This window comes from Heliconius melpomene, chromosome 15, assembly GCF_056956725.1.
Source record: "Heliconius melpomene rosina isolate 202511_hmr_F chromosome 15, ASM5695672v1, whole genome shotgun sequence".
NCBI lineage: Eukaryota > Metazoa > Arthropoda > Insecta > Lepidoptera > Nymphalidae > Heliconius > Heliconius melpomene.
In genome coordinates this window covers 4,708,983-4,721,593 of record NC_140403.1, presented here as the reverse complement: position 1 = coordinate 4,721,593, position 12,611 = coordinate 4,708,983, and the positions used below count along the sequence as shown (strand labels likewise).

At 31.0% G+C, this 12,611-nt stretch overlaps 1 long non-coding RNA gene across 1 annotated transcript; it reads left to right on the top strand.

The window, feature by feature from the left end:
- The first annotated feature begins 10,284 nt into the window (after positions 1-10,284).
- LOC146531394 (uncharacterized) lies at positions 10,285-12,434 on the top strand. Its single transcript, XR_014878785.1, has 3 exons — positions 10,285-10,732; positions 11,029-11,142; positions 11,482-12,434. It is a non-coding gene; the product is annotated as an uncharacterized LOC146531394 (long non-coding RNA).
- The last annotated feature ends 177 nt before the right edge of the window (positions 12,435-12,611 follow it).

Sequence of the window (12,611 nt, the reverse complement as noted above, 5' to 3'; positions counted from 1 at the left end):
ATACCTATATTATAAATTCGAAAGTAACTCTGTCTGTCTGTCTGTCTGTCTGTCTTTTATGCAATCAGGGAAAAACCGCTAATTTAGTTGTGATAAAATACTCATATAGAGATCCTTGAGGGTCCCGGGATGAACATAGGATACTTTATTTTCTCATATTTGTAATATTTTCGATATATACCAATATATTAAAATATTTATTAATTTGACATACAATTTATTCCGCCATGTTAATAACAACCGTCGTTGCTAAGCAACCATTTGCAAAGATTGTTGTTAGAAAACGTCACCCAAAATAAGCTTGCTTAACGCATCTCTCTATTGAAAACTGTAAATAATTTTATAAATATATTTAATAAATATTCTTATAGTTCAAGCGGGCGTAGCCGCGTTCGGGTCCACTAGTAAATACTAAATAATATGCGTTAACCACACTGAGACTTACCATTCATTCTAACACTTCAAAAAAAATAAACCAATATCAGAAACACAAAGTAAAGAAATTCCATACAAGAAACTACTTCCATACAAGAAAATATTATACATTTTATGCCCACTAGCTAAAATCAACTAAGGTTTTTAATATTATATATTTCTTAGCTTCACGCTGTACCCCGCTTACGTCAAGGTAATCAGAGGGAACATGGGAACCTAATGTTAACACTCTTCCGTTCTCCATTTTCCGCCGTATTCTCAAAACATTTCGTTTTGAATGGCGGGACACAACGCCGCGTTTTGGCTTATTACCAGAGCATGAAATTAAATTAAATTATTAAATATTTCATTCCCCCGAGTGGGATTCGAACCCACAACCGTCGAATTTACAATAAGCAATAACACAGTTGTGCCCCCTAGCTACAACTATGAAAGAGAAATATATATATAAAACTCTTATTTTATTTAATTGTTTCTTTTATAAATGACCAAATCGTAAGTGTAATACCGGAAAAGGCTCCCACTTGTGTGTGCGGCTGTACGTTGTACTAAATTTATTCCGGTTGAATTTAACTACAAAAAGTACTATGAGAGTTGGTTAAATGCCAAACTTTCAACTTGATTTTTAATGTTAAATGCGTAATGTTATAAATATCTTTAGAATAATATTAACTGTAATTCTTTTTATTGGCTGGATGCCTCACTGCGTAAAATTTTTTTTAGCTTTACCCTAGAACTAGGTTCCAGGATACTCCATTCCATATTTTTGGCCGAATTCTGGAGGCATTGCTTGTTAAGTGACGGAAGTCAAGGCCTCGCCGTACCTCAACACCAAAGCGAAGAAATGAAAATATTAAATATTTCGTTTCCTCCTTAAATATATTATATATTCCTTTTCCAGGTGGGAATCGTACAAACAACCTGTTGCTTTTAAAGTCATACGCTTAGTGTTTAAGCACTCCGTTCGCCATTTTCCGCCGAATTTTTCGATGCATTGCGTGTTGAGAATGTTTGGTGGAACTCAATGCCGGGTGTTTGCCTTGGTACTAAAGCGAAGAAATGAAAATATTAATTAATAATAATTCTTTCCCTCGGGTGGGTATCGAACCCACATCCATCTCTAATAAATAATCTAACTCTTCTAGTTCTAGTTTATCCATGGACCTGAATCTCAACGGATTATTACTATTGCCGTAAATACACCTGTTGCTAAACTTATTCGGGTTCAGGTAATAATAAATGATTGTAGTGAATAACGAAAACGGCTTACTCGTATGAAGCGAAACACTTATTTTCAACTTCACGCTGTATCCCTGCACCCTGCTAGAGGCTGAGGGAGCCTGGGGCTAAGACGCTCCCCCATTTTCTCCCTCATCCCCCCCCCCCCCCCCCTCCATTCTCTAAATATATCCTTTTGAGTAACGATATACAACGCCTCGCTTTGGTTTATGCGAAGAGCGTAGAAATTAAATTATTAGGTAAACCTGTCGTTTTTATAATCAGACGCTTGGGCCCCTCAACCACGACTGGCCACAACACACACATTATTATTTACTACAACACTACAAAAAAAATAAAGATATATCTAGACTCACTTGAATGAAAAATAATATACCTAATCTTAAATAAATTTTTAGCAAGGTACAACACACAATTTGATTAGTTTTATATTTTTTTTACTAGAAAAGAAAAGGTGGTAGGGACAAAGATATCTATTTTAAAGTGCACAATCTTCTGTTAAAACCTCTTGGAACAAAATCAATAATCCTCTTTGGTTACATGTAACACGCTCCAGGCGGCGGTGCTTGAAATATATTTATTTCACATAAGTTGTTGGAAGCGCTGGAAAAATATGAATGTATGGAATAAGATTTTAAATAAAATAAGTAATTGTAATTAATTAATCTGTGGAAACATATAATTTTTTTAATTTAACAAGATGACGAAAGCTTTAATCTGTGTTTCGTAGAGTCCGTCGTGGTTCATTGATACATGCATGTGAGTGTGTGGTTCAACTACCACCCGGGGAAATTATTTTTCAATAAGCCCGGCCTATCAACACGCAATGCTTTGAAAATGTGAGGGAAAGTCGGAAACGCAGTGTCTTAAATAAACAGCCTACCCTGCTTTATGTAGGATATCGTGACGATAAAAAACATTTAGTCGTCAGCCTACAAGATAAATGCATCAATTCTATATAGGTATGTACACATTCCACATTAAAGTTCGTATATATTTACTATATCAGTAATTATAGGTATAAACTAAGATCCCAGGACCCCCAAACCTACGTCGTTGTAGCAAAGCTGAAATTTTGAGGATTAATAGTCTAATGTGTAGTTGAGACTACATATGCATACATACTCTCTAACTTGAAAGTATGTAGGTACACGTCCAGCTACGTTAAAGTGTAAAGGCTCGTTTTTATATATGTTTTACGTGGGCCTTTACTACTGCCAGACGTCCTAAAGATTGTTTAAATTAAAATTGGGGCAAATCACAATAAACTATCAATCTTTAGTTTTAAATATATTATCTACGTACTATTTCAAGACCCCTTATACGCACCCAGACCAATCCGGTGGCTCGATCATCTTTCCAGAAAAAGATATACCGTTATTTAGCGCTACCTCAGAAAGATCCCACTTTCAACTTAGTGAGTAGGCATACTGTCTTAACCACATATTAGACTAATAGTCCTCAAAATTGCAGCTTTGCTAAAATGACGTAGGTCTGGCGGCTCCGGGATCTTGGGCCAGTGTATTGTTGTGCACGACACCTGACAAAGTTCCGAACAGTACGGGTTTAGGTTGTTTGTTATTCCGGTCAAAGTTTCGGTTGCGACCGCGGGCAATTTTCAGTTTTCCCCCCAGCTTGGCACCTTCGACCTCTAAATTAAGCAACATTTCACCTTGTTGATAATAATTATTTCCTCCGTAAATATCGCAAAATCTAATATTGAAAATTTTAAATTCGAAAAAGTTATTCATACTGTCAAAAAGATTTATCATTTCCTTTATTTTTAACTAAATAAAATTTGCTTTTTTCTGCGATTTCGTCTGCGTGGAAAAGTAGATATATATAACTTTTTTTATTTATCATTCGATTACAATTAAATAAATACTCTATTTTACGCTACCTAAATACAATAGTGAAATTGTGTTTAAATCTATCTATATTTATTTATCGTAGACAATCACTTAATAATTCTAAATACCATTATTTGATAAATTCACGTCGATCGGCAGACATCACCTCGATGTACAGACAGCGGTCATTTACATTTTTAGGGTTTTTAAGAAATACGAATCCCTTATAAGATCATTTTCTTGTCCGTCTGTATGTCTGTCTGTCGGTCTGTCTGTCACGAGCCTTTATCTCAGGAACGCTTAGAGATAATGAGTGAATTTAATTCAAAACGTATTTGTACATTTATTTAAATAAATATATGGCCGTTTATATCGCAAAAAAGTATTTAGACAATATAAAATTTGGTATTGAAGGCGTTCGTTCAAGTGAGGTATCAAATGAAAGGACTCTGGCTAAGATAAGCTTAAATTTCAGAAAAAGTTCGAGACCTCAGATTTTCGTAAGGAACGCTCGGTGGGCGAGCCCGACTCACGCTTGTCGGGTTTTTATTATATGTAATACATAAAATGGATAACATTAAATGGCAATACGATACGTGTCCGATTAATATATTAAGGAAAAACAATTGGGGGCTTAATAATATTTATTTGATTCGAATTTTGCCAAATAAATTAATGACTACTTCCTTATTTTAATATAATTTTTATATATAACTGATAGAAACATATATTACTGTAATACCTCTATTTACCTGTAATAAGGAGTGTAAAAATGAGAAAAAAATATAGGTCAACGATCTCGTTGTGGTATAAGAGGTAAGCTTTCGAATTATTGATCCATTAAATTGGTTGGAAATCCATAGACTAGAGTTAAACAATTTAATGAGGTATAAATTAAAATCAGCTTCATCAATTCAATTAAAAAAAAAACAATTTCAATCAGCAGCGTTGGTAGAACCTAGTGTAAAGACACTCCGTCCCCCACTTTCCCACAAATTTTAAAGGTAGTGTGAGTGGCGGAACTCAACGCCGCGCTTTACCTCAACATCAGAGCGAAGTAATGAAAATATAAATTTAAATAAATATTCATTAAGGCTCCTCGAGTGGGAATTGAACCCACAACCAGTCACGTAAACAGACACATACTAGTGCGTCTGCACCGCGACTGGCCTCAGACTAGACTAGAGTTAAACCATTCAACGAGATCCATATTTCATTTAGAAAAATTTTAAAAATTATGAAAAGTAAACACAGCTATTTTATACACTCGTGACCTAAGTCATATAAGCAAGACAATGGCCCACGCAGAGGTTGTTACGAGACCTATTAGGTATGTTTTTGTTCCAGCAAGATTTTCGTTTAATAAATTAGACAGTCATGCTCGTGATGAGCTCTAAAGAAAATCAAATATGGAGTTTGTATGCTAAATGTGAATGACATTGTTTTGTTAGTGTTTTATTTGTTTTTAATTTTTTGTTTTTTACTCTCACATAATATCGTATATCGGGTATTATTATGTGACCAGACCTTCCATTTTGAACGATGAGATAGCTTCTCCCCAATATAGCAACGGGACGTAAAATTTCCAATTAAAAAAAAATTAAAGCAAATGTAAAAGGAAAGATTCTAAAAAAAATCAAAGGCATGGCACACTAAAATGAAAGTAATCTCTTATTCTAATAACTAGCCAAATGTTATTTTTTAATACAATATTTAAAAACGAAATCCGAAACGTATACGTTAAATATTTTTTTTTAGTTGGAACACATTTTTGACGCATCACTTTTATTGTAACGACTATGCTATCTTTTTAATAAATATTTAGTTTTTTAGTTCAGATTATTTCTTTTCGTACAAACTCAATATCTCCAAGCGTTCCGAAGATAAAAGCTATTGACAGACAGACTGACATTAAAGTGACCTCATAAGTGACCTTATAAGGATTCCGTACCTTTTAAGGATAGAAGGAATCTATCCTTAAAACGTACGGAATCCTAAAAACATGCAAATTAACGAGGCCGCCTCGTTAATTATTTATCAAAAAAAATGTATATTTACTTAAAGTGAAAGAAAGATCTTGAAAGGTGACAACAAAGTGGTTAAATTTATATATAAAATTCCTAATTCCTTGCTCTAAATTAAATTAAAAAAGAGTGTGAATGCTATAAATATTATTTCAATGAAATAAACTTTTGAGAACATAAATGTTAACACAATGCTAGATTTCTATTGCTGAATGCGCTTTTCTTTTATGATAGTGCTTGAAATTTTAAAATTAATTAGAAGCAAAACAAAATAGACGACAAACTATTAAATTAATTACTTAGGTAAGTATATAAATATTTTATAAAAGCTGGAAAAATATTATATTTACCAAATATATTTTTATTTTTGTTGAAATTATGATTTAATTCACATGAAAGGTTAGGTTGGATTTCGTTATTATTAATTATCAGCTTCACGCTGTATCCCGCACACAGAAGGGTAGGCAGAGGGAACCTAGTGTCAAGACACTTCATTCCTCGCTTTCCGCCGAATTTTGGAAGCATTGCGTGTCGAGAAGCAACACTCAACGAACGCCGTTCTTTGCTTCGACACCAGAACGAAGAAATGAAAATATAAATTTAAGCAATTATTTCATATCCTCGAGTGGGGATCGAACCCACAACCAGTCGATTTTGCAGCACACTTCGTGCCGCTGCGCCACGACGGTCTCATATTATATACTATTTGTTATCTTTTATTATATTTATAGATCGAATTTATTATATGCATATATTGATCTCTATCTTAAAACTCCGAACTAATGATATTTAAATTATATGCGGTACTTCTGCTGAGAGCTGCATAAGCTAAAAGCCAAAGCCTAGGAAGTAAATCTAATCTAGACCACGTTGAAAGTGTGAAAGAGCTACTCTTCAGTAAAATCATTTTTTCCGAACTTTCAATGAGCGAATTTGATTGATTCAAATTAAATCAGATACTTTTTAATATACCAGATTTTTTATTTCATTTATCTTATGTATTCTAAACGTAGTGGCATAGGTAAGTGTCGGTTGGCTAACACTTTATGGATTCAAGTCAAACGCGTTGGAGTCCCATTAATAAATAATTGAATCACTTCCCTTGCATGGTTGGGTAGTGTGGTGCTATGACACGCTTCACACACAGTTATTTATATGGTACAGTGAAATTCATCATAATAATAATTGAAAAATATATAATTAAAACAAAATTATAACTAAAAATAAATAATAAGCGAAAGCCATTAATAACACAATATATATAATACATATACATAGATAATTGTATAGATTTTAGACCAAGTCTACGTCAGTTTCAAGACTTTCTAACAGTTGCTGAAGTTTATTGAAAAGTAGTTTTTGTTAAGTTTAGTTTTAGATTTTTTGAAAAAATATATGTATAACGAAAGTATCTTAATAAGAAAGTAGTGTCTTAACAGTAGGTACCAAGGTTCCCGCTGCTACGTACAGAATACAGCGTAAAGCTAAAAAGCAATACATAAAACTTACTATATGATATCTAATGATAATAAATCCAATATTACAGTAAAATGGATTATTTATGTCTTTATTAAATCGTATTCCGCCCTTAGTACTATTTATTCCCATTTAGTTCTTGATTAATAATCTAATTACGGTAGGGCAGCTCTCTTCGCCTCTCTACTACTACTTCGACGTTGTAGAGGACCCTCTAGTGCCTACTATTCATGATTCAAGAACAATTTTTTAATTTTAATTTCAAAACAGATTGTATTCAAACAAAAAGTATTGTGGCCATTGTGCACTCTTTTAATGTAAATGTTTTTTACCCCGTTTTTAATATTCTTCAGATGAGTTTGAAATACAAAGAGCCTAAAAATCTCCGCCTAGATACAATTACTTGAAATACTGGAACTTTGCAGTTCTATTTTGAAAAAATGCGTTTTTCAAATGTATTTGTTATTTTAAGTACTGAATAAAATTTTGGTACCATTTAATTGTTTTTGTATTTCACAAATATATATTTATTTAATAAAATAATTAATTCTATATTATAGAATAGTAATAAAGAATTTTTAAAAAATAATATCATGATTAACGATTTTCGTAGAATTATATTTATAACATATTTATGATAAAGTGCGGCGTTAAATTCTGCCATTCCTACAGTTTCTCGGATTCGGGTGAAAAGTACCTAAAGTTAGCATTTACTAAAGATTGCTTATTCTCTTTTCATTTAATTTGAAAATATTATAAATTTTGACTAGCCGGGACCTATAAGTAATTCTTCAACCAATGAAATCTTTACCAGAAACCCAGTATAATTTAAAGAGGTCCCGACTGTTAATCCTAATAAACTTTTGGGCTTGATTTTCTTATCGGTTTTATGCAGTCGGTGTTTTTGTTTTTTCAAATATTTTTTTATTATATTCCATTATTTAACTTTACAATTCCCTCGTGTTCTTTCCATGAAATATTAAAGCTCTACCTTAGAAAACCACTGCCTGTAAAAGTTTAACTTCCCCCCTACACGTTACCAACATTGCCCTGTTTTTACTTTAATGCTACGTCTAATTATGTGATCTATATTTTGTTCTAAAAAATACAGATTACTAAATTACAGTTTATTAAATATTAGATAATATATTGGAAATTTTAGTCTATTGTCTATATGAATAAAAAAAAATTAAATGAATGAAAAATGAAATTAATTTCTAAGTTTACTTTAATCCATTTTGAATGCTATTTTTGTTGTATCCATACCTATGTTATAAATTTGAAAGCAACTCTGTCTGTCTGTCTGTCTTTTACGCAATCAGGGTTAAACCGCTAATTTAATTGTGATAAAATACTCATATAGAGATACTTGAGGGTCTCGGGATGAACATAGGATACTTTTTTTTCTCATATTTGTAATATTTTCGATATATACCAATAAATTAAAATACTTATTAATTTGACATGCAATTAATTCCGAAATGTTTATAACAACGTCGTTGCTAAGCAACGATTTGCCAAGTTTGTTGTTAGAAAACGTCACCCAAAATGAGCTTGCTTAACGCATCTCTCTATTGAAAGCTGAAAAAAATTTCATAAATATATTTAATAAATATTTCGTATAGTTCAAGCGGGCGTAGCCGCGTTCGGGTCCACTAGTAGATAATAAATGACATTCTTATTCTACTCTATGAGTACCTACTAATAGAGAATCAAAATTCAACAAACGGTAAACCTATCATGATTATTATAACATTTAATTATACATTAAAGCGTGTCGCCCAAGGACGCAAAGGTATGACTGTAACGCGATGGTTGTGCGTTCGATTCCCACTCGAAGGAATGTATTATTATTTATTTCTTCGCTCTGGCACCAACACAAAACCCCGGCGTTGAGTTACGCCACTCAACATAAAGAGAAACGAAGTGTCTTAGCACTAGGTTCCCTATGTCTACCCTGCTGTGTGCGAGATACAACGTGAAGTTGATTATCAAATTTTATATTAATTTTAATAACAATTCAGTTTATTTAAAATTATTGCTTAAAATTCATAAGTAAAAGGAGCAATAGAAGCTGAAAGGAGCGAGCGTAGGCGATATACAAACTACGCAGTATGCTTCCTACGAACCTGACGCCTACTCAAAATGTGAAAATGACTTTGTAGCAATGGATTTACAGTAATTTTCTATTTTTTTTTTTTCTTATTTGTGTCGCAAAATTTACATGAAACTCGAATATTTTAATTTTATTTATTTTGTTAAATATACACTGTACTCCTGTAATATTACCTTTGTAATTCAAATAGTTTAATGCAGTTTTTCTAAATGTTGTTTAGTTAAAACTAAATTTATATTAGCTTAAATTTTTTATAATAAATACTAAAGCATTAAAATTGTTTTATAATAATTTCTTTGTTTTCCGCGATTGTTGCACATATTTAATGATTTGATTGTTCGTAGAACTTCTATCCAGGTTTATGATGTATAGGTTTTTTTTAAATCGCCACCAATTTTTATAAAATTTTAAATTCAGACTCTTAAACGTATATAATTAAACACATGTTTCATGGTTTTCTAGAATTCACCCCCTATGGGTGCAAATAAGGGGTTGAAAGTTTGTATGGAAAAATCTTTAAATTGCCACCGATTTTTATAAAATTTGAAATTTAGACTCTTAAAAATATTTCATTGAACACATGTTTCATGGGTTATTAGATTTTATATTCACCCTTAAATACGCAAGCGAAGCTGCGCGCGTCCGCTAGTCTGATATATTAACAAAGAGTAAAGACATTTACATTTATTACCCATCATATTATAGTAATTTTTCATAGTATCAAGTATTAAATAATAATATTATTATTTGAATAGAAAATATATATATTATGTACAAATTTAATTTCTAAATTCTGCAGAAAATGTTTACCATTTTATGTAGGTATATATTTTTTATTTTAATGTATGGCAAGAAAAAAAAAGTTATTTCAGTATTTCCTTATAATATATGAATAATTTCTGATTTGAAGTCATCAAATTAGTGCGGTAGGTAAATATTTACAAAATTTATATAACTATCAGTTCTTAATTTAAGGCGCTTCATCGCTTGAGAAATTGAGAACACGTCAACCTCAAAGTCAGTTTGACATTTGACAGCTTAGGGTTAAGCACATTGTATTTTGCAGGCCCGGTCGACTTCCTTAGGAGCTTGGGCGACATACCTACGTGGGAGCCGAGTCCGGTTGCTATATTAAAGTAAAACTACTAATTAGTAGTTTTTCTAAGAGTATTTTTTTAAGAATTTAATTTTAACTCACGCTTTAGTTACTTAATGTTTAATAAATAACTTTCTTTATAATATTTCATGTATGCAAGGCACCGTGATAAATTTTTTTTCGATATGAGAAACATTTTATGTAACCGGTATTTAAAGTACAGTAGTAGGATTATGTTTTGATATGGCAATGGCAGCATTAGCATTTGCAAATGGCGAACATACTACTGCGACTTAAACAAGCAACCTGTTTTTAGCATTTCTGTTGCATTTTATATTTAGATTTCTATTGTTGTTCAGTTGTTCTCTTTGTTTGAATATTTGGATCTAAAATATGGGAGACAATTTAAAAAGTAGATGCCTCAAATGTCCCCTCGTGAAGATCCTGAAATTAAACTATATAGGTTCCCTAGTACAGGTCCTACCAATTCACACCGGTAAGTAATCATTAAGTGTTAACTACTCTAGATAAAGTCATATCTTAAATGTTGTACTTTTTCAATTGTGAAACTTGGGCCAAGTTTAGCTTCCTCGAAGGCCCATGGTATTCTATCGATTTTCAGAAAAAAATGTATGGTGAACATAGAATGTTATGTTGCCACCATTTTGAAAGGGCTTCATTTGTCAATTTTATTGAAAAAAAAATACTGTTTAGAAAAACTGTTTTATTTATGTACATATTAGTAATCATACATTGGCAATGTATTTTCATCCAATTATATTTTATTTTCAGAATCAGGTAATCCAAGATTTAAATTTTTCCACTGAACAACCAGGGACATCACATTTTCCTGCAAATGTTATACCTGGAGCATTGCAAAGAACAGTATTGACAAGTATTCAAATGGTAATTCAAGTATATTATTAATTGATACTGGTTCACTTGTAATGACAATATATTTAACATAAAAACTTATCATAATAAATAGCCTATCTTATGGTAACAGTGAAAAAAACCTAAAACAGATAGATATATATGTAAAAATAAAATATTAAATATTAATTAACAATTTTATAACAATACGATAAATTTAACAAAATACTAATAGTTACAACTAAAATTACATTAATCTTAAACAATTTCTTTAATTTTCTTTTAATTGCTTAATCAAGAAGATTCATCTAACAATGATATGTTGATTTTAGTTTCTGTAACCTGACCTTTATTAACTCTTGTTATTTTCAGGATTGCTACCCGGAGAGACAACAGTCACTGCAAATTTAGGATTTATATGTTTAGCTGCTGAAATAGTGATTCTGCAGATCGAAAGAAAGGCAGCCACGCTGTACCAACGTGGCTGACAATTCTTCATTTGAAGAAAATGTATGTCTTTTTTTCTCTAACTCAATCATTTGAAGAAAATGTATGACTTTTTTGAAAATTATACATTTGTCATAGCTCTCCCCAATGCAAGCTTTGTGATTCAGTTTTAAAAGTGAAACATACCGATAATATATTATTGTACACTTTTATGGACTTGAAAGAATATGATAATGCTAAAAAGAAGTTAAACTATGTATCTGAAAATTGTATAAGATTTTATGTGTTGAGAACTGTGCCACAATCTGCAATAATTTATACGAAACATTATCATATTCTTTAAACCTCAAAAAAGAAGTTCAGTTCAGTGAGGAACATCTTAATGAAAATGTTGATTTTATATGTAATAGTGTCTTCCACATAACAGTTAAAAGATTTTGTTTAGTTAAAAATAGACAATTTGCAGATTATCAGAAATTGTTAAAAAGGAAAATAGATATATTAAAAATAAGTAATTGTATATTAATGTTAGATTTAAATTGACCAACACTGTATTAAGTTCATTATACCTACTTTATTAATTTTATCTTTGTCTGTAATTGTTTCAAAAAAAAAAGAAATTCAATAACACAACAATCAAGTACAACTGCCTACAATCTTATAGGTTAATAAATATATAAATTATATTTTTTTTGCAGATTATGATCTATTTAACTTATAAAAATTAAAATTGTTATTGTTTTTAACATATAAGAGCAAGTTTGTCTTGTAGCAATGTTGTAATCTTTAGCAGTATATTTTAATTGTTTTGCAGAAATACTATTTGTGTAAATATAATTAAAACAAATGTTTATAAGCAATAAAGAAAATGTAAAATGTTTATTAGTTTTATTACTGCATTTATTTTTTATTATTGTACTATAAATTATTCAGACTCTTTCAAAATCATTTGGAAGTATTATTATATAATTTAAATAATAATACTTCCAAATGATTTTGAAATAGTCATAATTCTGGCTTTTGAATAAAATTCTAAAGCCAAATTTTCCCGCAAA